The 16,067-nt window shown below is 39.4% G+C and overlaps 1 long non-coding RNA gene across 2 annotated transcripts in view; it reads left to right on the forward strand.

The window, feature by feature from the left end:
* LOC122466339 overlaps positions 1-13,527 on the forward strand; it is a 101,905-nt gene extending 88,378 nt beyond the window's left edge. Inside the window, exons 2-5 of one of the 2 annotated variants that reach the window (XR_006291758.1) lie at positions 3,917-3,975; positions 10,449-10,527; positions 11,671-11,708; positions 13,025-13,527. This is a non-coding gene — a long non-coding RNA (uncharacterized LOC122466339). Of the gene's footprint in view, positions 1-3,916; positions 3,976-10,448; positions 10,528-11,670; positions 11,709-12,122; positions 12,151-13,024 lie in introns of those variants that run through there. The other variant, XR_006291759.1, reaches the window with a different exon arrangement.
* Positions 13,528-16,067: the final 2,540 nt, after the last annotated feature.

Below are 16,067 nucleotides of genomic sequence, written 5' to 3' on the forward strand. Positions count from 1 at the left end.
GCGGAGCAGAGCGGAGCCCCATGAAGAGGCGGGGCAGTCGGCTTTAGACCACATAAGATGCCCCTTAACCCCCCCATCCCATTTCCACCCAGGCTGGGAGGTAAAACTCTGCAGATAAACTTTCCAACTCTGGGGCTGCGCTGACCAGGGACAGAGACTTTTAGGTTGTTAGACTTTTAGGACTTTGGGTGACTTTTGGGTTGCTGGACTCAAGAACCAAAGGGAAAGGACACTGCCCAATTTGCTTGGGGTGGGTTTTTGCTCATGATTTGTGTTATGAATCCTGTTGGTGGTGTTTCCTCAACATAATGCCACATTGTTTCTCTCTGTTATTAAAAGGCTTTTGCTACACTCATACTCTGTGCTTGCGAGAGGGGAAGTATTGCCTCTTAGAGGCACCCGGGGCCGGGGGTGGTATATATTTGTCCCAGGTCACTGGGTGGGGGCTCGAGCTGGTTTTGCATTGTGTTATTGGAACGGAACCCCTAGATACTGAACCTGGCCCTTGTTGCTGCCAATTCTGACTGACAGAAGGGTTACAATTGTAAAAATAAACAGTGTCATCTTTGCAAACTTATCCTATTAAGGTTTTTTGATTTTTCTTCACTTTCCCTCATTTCCACATAATGAGCTGAATCTTACAATCTTTGAACAAGGACTTTCAGAAGATCTTGTCACGTTTCAAGATGATGTTCAAATTATTCAACAACACAAATATTAGCTCTTTTACAGCATCTCTGTTGCAGAATATATATAAATATGAGTGGATTGGGGTGAGAAAGTATAGATTTTTAAAATTTATTTTGGGAAATGTCATGGCCCATCTGAGTCCATGGGTGTCTCACAGGGTGAGCTTTTCTAATTTTCAGTGGTTTTATTAATATCTAACTCACTATGGCTGGCCTGGATCTTGCAATCCACAAAATAAATCAAATCTCTCATTGGCCTAAACAAACATTGCAGTCAGGATCAGGCTGTGACAAAGCCTGGCTGCTTAGACTAAGACAGAGGGAGACTCCTTCCTTCCCTTTCCTGGCTTCAGCCAGAACACCATCTGATAGAAGCAGTCATCCATGCTTACCTGGACTCCTGAGTGGCCTCTGGAAGCTCCCGACCCTTCTAGCCACTGGAGGACTAAGTCTCTTGCAGGTTCCATGAGCAGCTGACCCGGGAGGCAGCCCCTGGAGGTCCAAACTTTCTGCCATTCTTTTCTTAAAGAGCTGCTTCCCAGAGCCAGTGCACCAAGGCAGCAGGGTCTTCGGCAGGGGGTATCAAATGCCTGGCATACCCAGTCATCAGAACAAATATTTATTTTAGGTTTTATACATTATTTATATTTTGTGCTCTTCAGAGCTGTGGCATAAGAGCTTGATCAATTACATTTAAAATACACAAGGAAAGTATTATATAATAATAATGCAAAAATCTCCATGCAATCTCTCGGCCAATAACTGGACAGACTGTAGTTGTAACCCCTCATTAAGGGTCTAGGCCAAGAAGCAGTACCAATTTTTCAAGCTTTTCTCTACAACCATTTAACTAACATTAAATGCAATAAAAATATAATCAGTGAAGCATAACAATTCGTATACTGTATATTCTGTAATCTCTGATCACAGCAGGGATGTTAATTGTCTCGTTGCCTATTAAAATAATATGCTTTTTAAATTAGAAAGACAGGTTTTATGATAATGTGAGCAGATATTTTCCCAAACATCATACCTTTTAAGCTATAAACAACTGACTGTGCTAACATTCTGCTAAAGATTAACATAGTAAACTCCTAATATATTATTTTCTCGGTTGATCATATCTTGCTCTTGTTTGGAATAAAATATTAATGAGCCTCCTTTGACACGCAAAATCACCTTCACTCTAATCTTTGTCAAACTGCTATGCTGTCCTCATAAATGTGTACTAAGAAATGTAAACCTCTGCAATTTTACTTGTAAAATGTAACTAACAACTGCTTTTCTTTTCTTTCCTTGATCAGATTCTTTAGTACAAAATCCAAAACAAGTGCTATGTTTGTACATGTGCAAAGCAGATAGGTATGACTGCCAGAGGATATTGTGAAGGCCAACACTATAATGGGGTTCAAAAAAGAACTAGATAAGTTCATGGAGGATAGGCCCATCAATGGCTATTAGCCAGGATGGGCAGAGAGTATGTCCCTAGCCTCTGTTTTCCAGAAGCTGGGAATGGGTGACAGAGGATGAATCACTTGATGATTACTTGTTTTGTTAATTTCCTCTGGGGCATCTGGCATTGGCCACTGTCAGAAGACAGGATACTGTGCTACATGGACATTTGGTCTGACCCAGTATGGCCATTTTAATGATAAAGTATTTTTTCAAGTAGTCCCATCATGCTACACAAGGATTAAAACCTAAATAACAGAGAGTCTGAATCTCTTTTCTCATGGAAAAATTCTGCGAGAAGTGAGATGAAGCTCACATCACTGAGCTTCCTGTATTCTTGCCACAAAGAAGAAAGAATTTGTACTCTAATGGTGAGGGGTGGCTGTGGGTTGGAGAAACTAAAGAGACTAGATAGCTGTGAGCAAAAGAGCAAGAATCCGGAGAATCCCAGAGTTGCAGTGTCGAAAGATGGTCCCTTCCTGGGTTTCCCCCCACTCATTTAGGCATGTTGCTACTGAACCCATCCCTTTGTGCCTGCATCTTCTCCTCTTGCCTTGTAGGGGGATAAAGGGCATGAAGGAGGAGATAATACTGCTCAGAGCAATTTTAACTCCTTGCAGATAACTGCTCAGAAATTTGGCAGTCTCTCAAAAGGGCAAATCACAAACAGTGTCTGCTCCCCTGATTCTATTCCCTAGTCATGACATCCAAAACATGCAATAGTCTAATACAGAGACTTCTGCAGGGGCAGGTAGAACAGGTTACACACATCTGCTGATTTATGAATGTTTTGGCATTAGTAGATGCTGTTTAATATCATCCTCAGTTGCTGTTGGAGTAGAAAGTATTTGACACTTTTACATGACATGAACTCCTCATCTAGTTTCCTCCCTGTTGTCCATAACCCTATTGGTGATAGAGTTTTCACTGATGTCTTTAACTTCCCTAATCAGTTTCCTACATCTCTTAATTTCCAATCTATTTTCATTACCATCAACTTCCTCTTTTTCCCCATTTGTTTTATATTGATTTTTATTGCTGCTTTCACATGCTCTCTTAACCAGAATGTTATTGTTTTTATTATACTGAAGTAGCATTTAAAAAAAAACTCGAGTAATTGTTGCTTTTTAGGCATAGAGTTAAGTATTCTTAACAACTCTTGATTTTTGTTCATCCATCTCTGTTTACATTTTTGATCTCAATCAGCTTTGCTTATAATCATTTTTAGCTTTGGAAATCAACCCTTCTAAAGCACCAGTTGCGTGTGCGTGTGTGTGCGGACTGTATTCCGAGGGCATCGTGATCATTTGAACTAATTTTTAATTCAGCAATCAATCATTTTCTATCAGAATGAGATCTAATATTCAATTAATCCATATTGAATGAGACACTTTAGTGTTCGAAAATGATGATCTATAATTTCTAGAAATTCCAAGGACATTTTACTACTGTAAGCATGAAACCTCCAGAATATGCCTCCTGTACCAGGTTTGAAATCTCTCATAATAATGCAGTTTTTCTTTCTTCACATATGAAAGAAATACTGTAGTTAATTTTAACAATTTTTAAGGCAAGTCAAGTTTTTGATAACACCAAGGAGAGAAACATTTTTACTCAGAGTGCTAGGTTAGCACATTTTTATCTTCAGAGTATAGGCCATTGACTAAGATGTCATCAGTCTCATATAGTATTTACAGTCAATATGCTGAAGGAATTAAAAACAGTCCATTTTATATGTGTAGATGACCTAAATACAGGACTTCTATTTCTTCCAGGATACCAAATACTGCTTCCAAGACTCCTGGCTGTCATGAGCACAAATATACTAGAGCGGGTAAAAGATTAGTTATTATATTGTAACTTGCAACAACTCAACAGACTTTATGCATATTGTATGTTATGTGTCTGTTGTCAGTACTGTACTGTATTGTGAACAATTTTATGAACACAAGTGCATTCCATGGGGTTATCCATGTTTTTGAACAAAAATTATCTGCAGCAGAAATTTTAGAACTGTGTAGTTAGAGAGGACTTTTTACTCTTCTCCATGTGTAGAGAAATGTTACAAAATTATTACACTATTAGTTCCAATAAAATACAGCACAAGTGCTATACAGGGTCTGAGCCAAAGCCACTGAGGTCCATTCCAGTGTGCTTTGGATTAGGTCCCAAAAAGGGGCTAGTGAGTGACTGAATTGCCATGGAGACAGTTGTAAAAACAGAGGTACCTTTGAACATTACACACCAACAGAATGAAAGGGAAGGCATTTTATTCTAGTTCAACCACAAGTCATTGTTATCCAGGAATTACTGGAAGAATTGTGATGATCTGTGTTATGCTGGAGATCAAACTAGATGATAACAAGGCTTCCTTCTTGCCTTAACATTTATGAATCTTACTCTCCCTTCTAGAAAGCACTGCGAGCCCTCTGGTTTTACTGGTATCAACACACTGCAGAATTGGCCCTTAGTATGTCTGCCTCCAATTTTGAATTTTGCACTATGATGGAAGACATTTCTTCACAAGTGTTTCCTCTTGGAAAATGTCCCATTGGCATTTTCATCAGCATGCAAAACTATTTTGGTTGCAGATATGGCTCCAGTGAATCTATGTGTGACACTGCACCCCATATTTGTCATAGTGGTATCATTGTGATATGATTATGACATAGTTATGATGTATCTTGAACAAGATATGGTATGTAAAGTGTCTATTCAAAAGTTATGATTTGCTGAATATGATTATCCTATTTGTCTGCATGTATCATTTTTGTATATGAAGTTATGAATATTGACTATGTATCCGTGTTTCAAATGTGGTTACACGTGGGTGACACCTACTAGGCAAGATGCTTCCAGTCTAGACAGCTGGTTGTGAAGGGCCTATTTAAAGTAATGGTCCATTAAGGGAAACAATAGGTCTTAGGAGAAGCTTATCCCCAACCTGGTGAGCCTTCCTGAGAACACTCCAGACAGCCTATAGATAATGGCTGCTATGCCTCAGCAAGGCATGCAAGGGAATGTGACCAGACCACATGACACTAAACTCCATTTTGGTACCTGTATTTTTCCACAAACTGGGCTGGGAACTTAGCTTAGAACAAAGGGTTCCTGCCATATGGAAACACTATATAAGGTGGGGAGTGATATTATCTCTTGGCCTCAATCCCCACATAAGAGGACTCCTGGAAACACCTGAGGAACAAAGACTGAGGTGGGGAAAATGCCTGGGACCAGGCTAAAGGTGGACTTCTTGTATCATCAGTCAGGATGAAAGACAGACAGGATATGAATCAGCAATCTAGTATATTAAGCTTAGTTGGCGTTTTTTTGTTAGGTAATCTCTTTTGATCTGTTTGCTATAAATTATAATCACTTAAAATCTATCTTTCTGTAGTTAATAAACTTGTTTTATGTTTTATCTTAACCAGTGTGTTTTGAGTGAAGTTGGGAAAATCTCAGCTCTGTAAACAAAGGCTGTTGCACATCTTTCCCAGATCGAGGGGGAATTAATTAATGAGCTTGCATTGTACGGATTCCTGTGCAGTGCAACATGGTATAATTCTGAGTTTATACTCCAGTAGGGGTGCAAGGCTGGGGAGCTGGGAAATTGGCTGGTGTCTCCTGTGTATCCATAAGTGGCTTAGGTAAAGCACTCAGGTAACTTAGTTGGGTGTGTGGCGCTACCTGTTGTCATGTTGGGTGATAACAGGGCCTGGAGAGGCTGGCTGAATCACCAGCAGAGCAGCGTGAGAGAGACCTATGCAGCTGAATTGTTAAGGGTACAGCGGTTCCAGCGGCTCCCAGACTGAACCCCGGGGGTGACAACCCATCACAATATGATTTCATTACATTAAAGAGAATTTCACAGGAATCTTGGACATTACCCAAACTGGGCATTAATACACATTTTTAGTAGCCAAAATGTCATGAAATTTTGTAAAAATTGTATTTGTAGCAAACATTTTGTGAAGTGTAAAAAGCAAATATATATTTCATACATCTCCCCTATGATCTTTCCCAGTTCATGAGATATATACTGAAAATACCAGATAGTGGCATACCAGAATTCGTATATGTGGTGTCCTGGTTTCCATGTTGCATCACGCTTTACTCATCTTTCTGACTCCTTCTACAGTTTTAACAAGGGAATTTTTATCCCAAAGGTTGATCTACTGTTGGGGAATTTTGCTATTGCAAATAGGTTCCAGTACCTCTAGTTGCACCTAAAGGAGGCTGTATGATTTCTCCCCCCCCCCCCCCAGCTTCTTGATAACCAATATGGAGAATAAGAAGCACAGTTGTGTGACTGGTTGGTGAATCTAACCATCAGTTTGGGGAGAATCTTCTCTCCTATTTTCAGCTTGCCCTGACCTTGGCATTTTCAGTGTGGGCTGCCCTAGGTGCCTTGGGTCACAGGCTGAATCTGGCTTCCACTGAACCCTACGATAGAACTACCACAGACTTCAGTGAGAGCAGGATTTGGCTTTGTCTTTTAGTAGGAAAACAAGACAATTGATGACTTCTTGGTTTTTTTCCCCTTCACTTCTGTTAAAAATAAAAGTATTTGATAAATCCACATATTTGATGTACAGTTAATTTTTAATCAACCCCATAATTATTTTTCTAAGTAGTTAGCAATAGCCTCCATTATATTTTTCTGCATAATGTACGTTTATTGTGCAGCTACAGTATGTGGGCTGTTTCTTTGAGAAAACGGCTTTTAAAGTTACAAAATGTCAAAATTTACTAAATGCATTTCTTCGTCTTGTAGTTTTGCTCATGATAAAGTACTTGCTCTTTCCCTTACTCAGGCCATATTTGGTAGAAAACATTGTCTGCCTTAAGTGCAGCAGTTTTTCATTGTTTTTGATTTCCACTCATCTCTTTAGTTAGCAGAAATATTGGTAGCGTGCAGCATAAAGAAGACTCAAACCAAAAGCTTTTTGTAGATGTCAACTAAAATTAATGTTGCAGTGAGAACGTGTGATCTGTTTGATTATAATCCCAGGCTGTCAGAAATGCTTGAGTAAAAAGCCAGTGTCATTCATCCCCCAAAACATGAATTCTGGAGAATTAATAGATTTTTTTATGAGATAGCATCTACGCTAAGTTCAAGTTCATAGATCAGTAATTCCAACTGAAAGGTTTAGCTTTCACCTTTTTCTCTATGCGAGATTAGAAAAGTATATTTAAATCTGATTATATACATAAACATTTCTGGCAGAGCACCCTGCATCACATCTCAGTCATACCATTCTCCTTGTACAGCACATGGAATTCTAAAGACAGATCAAAGAGCAACAAAAGATGTAAGAATGTAGGAATTTATGGAGAATTAAAATTTCCTCAGAGGTCGATTAAGCTATAAATGGTAACGTAAGGGACAAAAGAGCCAATAAAAAGTGTTAGAAATGTGCTGAGTTAGCTTAGTGTATGTTAATATACCCTAGTGGAAATATATTAAATGATTTGTAACTTTTTCAGTCTTTTATTATAAATCTATGTAGTGAGTCAGAATAAGAATATGATGGATTGAATGCTGTTCCTTTATGACTTCTATTACAGATTTATCACTGATGGTTAATCAGTGTTAGTGATGACTTGGTAATATGGGAACTTAGCAAATAATGAAGTATAGGAATGAAGGCTGAATAGTAAACTCCTACCGAACCAGAACAATATTACAAAAGAAGCAACATAAAGAGAGTAACTGGGATCAGCCTTTAACCTTATGGATAACATTCTTTCATGGATTTCTGATTATTCATAGGGGAGTGCTTTCACTGACCCAGCAGGGTTAAATAAGGATGACAAGGAAGTGACGGTTTTTTTCTTACATGGCCATAGCATTAATCTTCTACCCACTCATGGGACCAGGCAGACTCTTACCTGCATGGTTCTAGACTAATATATTTTTGGAGTGCTTTTAAGGCTGTATCTGATAAACGCAAAATATAGACTCCATAGACTCCAAAAGGACTGTGATGTTTAACAACCACAAGTCCACCTGAGCAAAGTGGTCTATGAGCTGGTAAAACTCAAATGTTGCTGATCCAGATGACAGAATCACCTCAGCTATGACCAGACAAAGTCAGCATGTGTCATATAGATGTACTAATTATCCTGCCAGAAGGCAAGACCCCCACTGACCTCATACCGTCTTCTCAACCATCTATAATGATAATAAAGAAATGACTGGCTGTTTCAGAAAATCAGCAAGATTTCTTCACAAGAACAGCAAATACTTCCCTACTGTATAACATGGAAGTATTTCCAAGCTTACTAATGCTCAGATTAAAAATTGGAATGCAGCTGCTAAATTAGGGTGAGACTGAGTCCACATGAAGTCCAGGAAATTTGATTTAGTTCACTGGAGAGGGAGTAATTTACATCACCCCATTTGGAAATACAGCTTACTGCACCCTTGGCCTTGGTCAACTTTGCTGGTCAACACGTAGGAAGGAAAGTCACTGCTCTGGCACCACCCATTCCTCATCCTTCCCCACACACTGACAGGGAGAAATATCAGGCCTGCAGTAGAGCTGGTTGAAATTTTTTCATTCAAAACTATTCACAGAAATAAAATTGGATTTTTCAAACAGGTCCAGCATGAAGCCACTGCTCTTCCTGTACTACACATGGCCTAGGTAAACCTAACATTGCTGTGCATGGGATGGGGTAGGGAGGCTTTACTCACCCCTACTTCCCTGCATAGCCACATTAGGGCTAGTGAAAATCTAGCCCTAAATAAGATAATCAAAGGGAAATACTATAAAATATCAGTTTCCACAGTTTCTGAGATGAGAAGGCTCTTGAAGGGGTAAATTTTTAAGTTAAAGTATTATGGAACAGTTTACTTATCAAGTCCCTTTCCTGTTGTTGAGGTTCAAGTGGGAATAGATGGTTTTCCACAGTAGCATTAGAAAATCCTTCTTTTAAAAGAATTCCTAATCTGTGCCTTCATGTGCCAACCAGCCTGTCTAAAAAACAGAATTTTAGTTCCAGTAGCAATGTATCAAGAGACTAAGTGTACAATTTTCAAAAGTGCCTATGTGATTGAGGAGCCTAAATTCCATTTTCAAAAGCGATTTGTGAATGTAATGTAATTTTTGAAAATGGGTCAGGCTCCTAAGTCACTTAGGCATTTGTTAACACTTTAACTCAGATGTTCACCACATCACAATCTGTCAAATTTGCTTCATTGAATTGATCATGAGCCTCCACTTGTCTGCAAGAAAATTTACAGATCCTAATTGTTGCACCCACACTTTGCACTCTGTCCTGGGTTTTCCCCATATTTGTTAAGGTTCCCTGCACATGATCTGATTGCAGGATTGGGGTATGCATGTGTAGCCTATAGGACTAGCCTGCTGGCTTGCCTATATATCTTTTCTTATGGGTTTGATCATTTGTTTTATTATAGTAGGTTTATCAATTTGTATTAGAATATTTTGGCTGTAACGCAACATACCGGCCACATCCTCGATGTTGAGCTGAGGCAAGTTAGCATACATATACTCGAGACCTTTAGCCTATATAGGTGGTGATGAGCTAAAGAATAGATTATATATATGTTTGTGACCTTTAACATAGATAAGTGAGCAATTTAAAGCAAGTTGGTGTAGGTAGGGCCACCCAAGTTCATTCCCCTTTTCAGACTTAAGTGGTACACTACAAATAACATGGAAATAACTGGTTAGGCCAGAAATAACAGAGGTGAGAATGAGCTAATGGTCACAATGAATATGTCATTAATACGCACGAACATGCCAGCCTATAGAGTAAATGTGCCCTGATATTTCTGTAGGTGAGGAAGTTAAGTCTGGACATGCAAGGAGGGCACCTAGTGTTCAGGTTCTATAAGAAGGGCAATCCACCATGTTAGATAAGTTCGTTCATTGTTTAGTTCATTATTTCGTTTTTCATAGTTAATTCTTAAGTAAATTCTAAATTAGCTTCTATAGTCTTTCTATAGCTTTAGCTCTAGCTTCTACTAAGTTATTCACCTCCCACTCAAGATTCGAGAAACCTGAATCATTGGACTCTTTTGGCATGCCAGAGGCGAGGCTGGTCCTTTGTCTCTTACCACCAGGTTATCCAGAAAGGGTGTGAGTATGTTAATCAAGAAACCTTTATAATATATAATACCACATATACTGCTACAACAATAATACTGTTTTTGTAATGGATTGATTATTCAATTACTATTTGATTACTAGTCCATTACTATTCCATTTATCTGAATAAAAGTCTTTAAGGCTGCATTATGTTCTCAGTATGCATATCCTTATCATAAATCCTTAGGGTCCTTGCAAATTCTGTGTCGCCTGATTCTGGGACAAGAATCTTATTATCTTCTGATCAGATTAACTCACTCAGATTGGTGAGTATATAACTCATATTATCTAAAGAATATTATTAATATCCTAAAATCAGGCAACAGCATGTATATTTTAGAAATTTTAACATTTAAGTGGGCAAGTATGTGGTACCCCCAAAATGTAAAAGCCCCAATGTGTGTTAGGGATACTAATTTTAAATACTTGAGCATAAACAGACATTAGATTATTTAAAGGGCACACACAGATGTTTGCACATGCACATTTGATTGATGGGGTTTGAAAATTTCCCCCAAATATTTTAGGACTATTCTATTTCTCTGTGTATTTCTCACTGCTTTGCAGTAGATTGGTGTAAACCAGTCTGAAAGATATGGTTTGACATAAATTGGTTGTTTGGTGGTGGTGTGTGGTTAGAGACAGATAATATTTGTCAGATTGTGAAGTACTTTGAGTCAGCAAAGCCCTCTGACAGCTGCTGAGCTATCTGAGATAACTTTAAAAGAAAATGATTATCACAAATACATTTCTGATGTGGTGCTTAAAATCTGCCTCCATTATACAAAGCTAGGAGAGAAGTTTATCTTTATCTTAGCACCTGGGAACCTCCAGGGCTAAACAATTCAAAGGAGAATCACAGTATTCCATGATTTGTATCAAATTTGTGGATTGAAAATAAAATGATCATCTCCACAACATGGCCACACATCTGAAGAACGTTTAACACACCAAAGTTTAGTTTCATATGTTACCGTATGTAGGGCTGAACTGTGGCTTTGTCACAAGCCTAAAGTAAGGAGCTTCACATTGTTGCATTGCCCTTTGAGCAGCCTGGGAGAGAGATTGTGTTTCAGGGCATCACACTCTCTTTCTTGGTTCCCCCAGTGTTTCAAAAAGGGTGTAAACTCTAACGGGCCTTTACATAGCTCTGTATACATTCCCCAACACACCGGTGTAGCTATGGTACATTGAAGCAGATGGAGCCAAGGCCCCTCCCAGTCCTCACCCCATTCCATTCCCATCCATCTGCGCCAGGGAGGATGTAACTGCCCTGGCCATCCTTCATACCGTCCCACATTGCTACCCATGATGCAGCCAGCCAGCACAGGAACATGAGGAGATGCCTTGTGCCCGCTGCTTCACTGCTGTCTTTCTATATTTCATTCTCTTTCAATTTGTTTTTCTAGACACAGAGACATGAATCTGAAAGAAGTGCCCTGTAAAGGTAGGTTGGGAAAAAAGGTATTATTCCATTATTAATGTACAATAGCTTATTACTAATTACTCAGGAACCTGTGTACCATTCAGTGCACATAGTAATTCCCATTAACTTTTGTGCTCTGAAGAGACAACATTCCAGACATTAAGATTTAAATATTTATTCCCTTTCCCCCCTCTTTCTTTTTAATGGGATTATAAATATAATAGGGACTACTGAATTACAAGTGATCCTGTAGTTCTTGTGCAATGGCCTTTTTCAGAATCAGAACTTTTTGTGAATTTTATTGTTTGTTTTTACAATGTTCTGTTTTCTTGTCAACACTGGAAAAGAAAAACAGTGTTTTTTTCAATTGTTAGTTTTTCAGTTTATATTTTTTACACCCCTTTTCCTCCCTTTTTTCCTTTCTCCCTTTTTCAGTAGTGAAAAGGAAACAGAGGAAAAAGAGGGGACACAATGCAGAAAGTAACAAAAGCTGAAGAAAAATACCCCAAACAACAAAATTTGAGGGGAAAAAAATGAAACCTCACAATTTTGCATATACTTTTTCCTAAAAGAGCTAAGTGCAAGCTCATTGCTTCTCAAAACCTGCAGAATGAAAATGACTTTGACATGTTCAAACTTTTTCTGCAAAATGTTTTCCCTTTCCTGACCAGCCCTGCTTCCAACTCCTTTGGGCTTCCATGAGAACAATGGAGATTGCTAGGGTCTGAACACTTGTGAAGATTTTGTCCATTCATCTAGATGCCTCAATGAGAGCTCTTTTGAAAATCTGGCCCAATTGTGGGTGCTGAGGTCTTTTGAAAAACTGCCCCTTTGTGATTTTTTTTTCAGCTGAAGAAATGCCATCACAAGTAGGTGCAAATTAGGGGCTCGATCCTGCTCCATTTGAAGTCAGTGGCAGTTTTGTCATTGACTTCAGTGGGAGCCAAAATAAACCCCTAATAGGAACTGAAGAGGGGAGTGTGTGGAAGGATGGGGGCTGATGGATGAATCAACAATCTCTCTTCTTCCATTCTCCCCTTTAAAATCTCAGCAGTAGCAGACTGCTCTATGCCTAGCCCATTTCATTCTGTTGACATCTCTTGGGAGACAGCTTTTTTAAAATAAAAATAGCTAAATTAGCTATTAATAGCAAAAATTATTAATACAGGAATAAGGCATAAAACATACGAGTCTCCTTCTAACACCACAGAGCAATCTTTAAAGATTACTTTACTATTCACCATAAATATTTATACAGTAATATAGGTGGCCCCAACTGTTGGTGACAAAAATAATAAGATATAACATATTTTTGTCCTCAAACTTCTAAAACGTAGGGATCCAGTAATGGAGGAAGATTAGATCCTGCTCATCCATTCTCCTTAGGGGTGTCTGGCCCTGGTGGTCACTAGGAACCTAAGCCAAAGCCCATTGAAGACAATGAGGATCAGGACGCAGCAGAACCGCTTCTTTGGAGTCCAAGGTGTTCATTCAGAAACCCAGCAGGGCAAATTCTTCACACAGCAAAACTCTGATGCACAATCAGCTGTTTCCCAAATAGATAAAAAGGACTCAAATGTAACATTTCAATCATGCTCTCTGTAGAATCAACTCATTTCTCTCCTGTGGTGTATTTTGCCTGTAAAATTGACAAATAACAGGTAATGCACCTCAAGGGGATTTCGGCCCAATGAAAGGGTAAAAACTACTTGAGGCAAGGGAGCTAGTAGTCTTTAGAAAAACCGAAACCACAGTGTCCTTTTATTTTCAAAGAGATTTAATTTGTTCATGCATTATGCAACAGATATAAAATTCCTTTTGTGTCCTGTTGACATTTCTATAAGCTCATTTCTATATTTTGTTTGTAAATAAAGCATTTTTAACAAAGAAACATGATGTATATCTCTTTCCCTTTGAATGGCTCGTTGCTTTGTTGTATCTAGACCAATATTTTGGGCCTGAAATCAGTGAGAATTTTGCCATTGAATTCAGTGAGAGCAGGATTAGGCCCTTGTAGAGAGCTATTAATTGACTCAATTAATATGTATGATCCTTTTTGAGTTGTTCAGTTCCCTCAAACTTGCTTTTGAGGCTGACTTTACGAATGGAACAAACAAAGACCTGCATATCTCTGCATACAACACAACAAACGGTAATTCCATCAAATTTTCCTTTTTAGCTGCCAGCTCAAGACAGAGCCCTTTTGATATAAGGTTACCGAGGCTGACATTATCACATCATTTATAAACACAACCCAAACATACTGGATGTATCTTTAAAAAAGAAAACATTACACAGTTTCAACACGGAATTGAAAAGTAACCATCTTCCTGTTTTATCTGTCTGCCAGAAAGTACGATACCAACTTACATTCACTAGAGGGAATTTGGTGATGTGTGTCATTGCCTTGAGGCCTGTTTTCACATACAGTAGCACTTTGAAACTAAATATTTTTGTACTGCACTTCATAGGCAAAGTGCCTGAGGAGATCTGCTTTTAATAGAGACAATAGGAGTGTTCCAATTTTTCTCCATGAAAAAGAAAATATATCTTCTGGGCTTATGAATAATTTTGGAGCTCCACTATTAAACAAATATTTCCTGTTTTGTGGCTTGGCAAATCCTTTAAATACTCATGGTACCTCTATATTACTCTATATACTCCTCCCACATTCCCCAATCAATTAAGGATTTTGCTTTCTTTTGTGATAATTGAACAAGGTTCATTGTGATTACAACAGCATAGACAAAAGCATATAGTTTTATGTAGAATAAATAAAAACATCATCGATTTGATTGGAAGGGCACAATTTTAAACTGGTACAAACTGTCTTGTGAATGACTCAATAGTCTTTTCTTGTCTGATTACTACATGAAAGAAATCATGGGTGAACTGCCCCTTAAGGCATCCAAGGCTTAGGCCAGGTCCACACTACACACCTATGTCAGCATAACTACGTCGCTCAGGGGTGTGAAAAATGCATACCAGCCTTAACCCCCTCATGGAGACAGGGCTATGTTAATGGAAGGGCTTCTCCCATTGATATAGCTGCTACCTCTCAGGGTGGTGGAGTACCCACACCAATGGGAGAAACTCTCCTGTCAGCATAAGTAGCGTCTTCACTACGTGCTACAGTGGCACAGCTGCACCAGTGCAGCTGCACTGCTGCAGAACTGTAAGTGTAGACAAGCCCTAAGTCTAACATTTAGGTGCCACTGGCATTCACAAAACCCCACTCAGCTGCCGCCTAATCCTGGAGGTGCCTGAATTCCATAGGTACAGAAGTTTTCACCACTAAAGTCCCTAAGGCCTCTACATTTCTGCTGGTGGCTATAAGCACAGCTGCCTTAGGCCTGATGTTGTCAAGCTGCTCGCCCCCTAATGCACCCCAGGATTCACAAACTAAGCATTGTCCCACCTATATCTTCCACAGCATGCAGTTCAGTAGGTGTGCTCCAAAAAGGCCTAACCTCACCCAAAAAGTTGTGCCAGCCCACCAATACCTAATAGTCCAGTGGTTGGAGCACTCATTTGGGAGGTGTCAGATCCCTGTTCAAATCCCTTCTATTCCTCTGGTGGACTGGGGACTTGAGCTAGGGGGTCTCCCACATCCTAGTTGAGTACCCTAGCCATTGGACTGAAAGGTATGAAGGCAGTCCTCCCTTTCAGGCAAGCTGACTACACTTACTGGATCGGGCCCCACAGGACAATTTGGATGGAGGAACTCCTATCTTCTCTCGGTTCATATATTGCCTGGACTTAGGCATCCAGACACCTGGCATGGTGCTGCAGTGCAGATGCCCAGAGGCAGAAATGTAGGTGCCTCCAGGAAATTTTTACCACAAAATATTTAGGTGCCTACAAGGTTTGGTAGCAGCTGAGCAGGGGTTTTATGAATCTCAGTATGGACTGATTCTGGGATTTAGACACCTAAATTAACAGTTTGGAACCTAATTCCTTTTGTGAATCTAGCCCCTAACTCTTCCCATTCACTGTACAGGGAGCCAGTGTGCCTAACTCGGGGTTGTGAATTCCACTAGGCAGCAGGACACATAAAAGTGGTGTGTTGCAACATGCCCACTGCACTGCCTAAGTTTCTCCTTGTGAGTCTGGCCCTAAGTGAATAGCCTTGTAACTACAGTTCACTCTGAGAATATCTAGTACAGGTATTAATTCAGGAGGAGGCAGGGTTCTCAGTCTGCTCCAAATATACTCAAACATACTTGGGCAGACTGTGATACCTTTACTCGTTCTGAATAATACATAACATTGCAGGTATTCACCACTCAGTGGAACTTCTTGTGGAGTAATTTGTAGTTACTTTAAGTGTATCACACTCTGTCCCTGTATGAGGTAACATCTCTTCCTGGGATTTGGTTT

The sequence above is a fragment of the Chelonia mydas genome, chromosome 1 (genome assembly GCF_015237465.2).
Source record: "Chelonia mydas isolate rCheMyd1 chromosome 1, rCheMyd1.pri.v2, whole genome shotgun sequence".
Taxonomy (NCBI): domain Eukaryota; kingdom Metazoa; phylum Chordata; order Testudines; family Cheloniidae; genus Chelonia; species Chelonia mydas.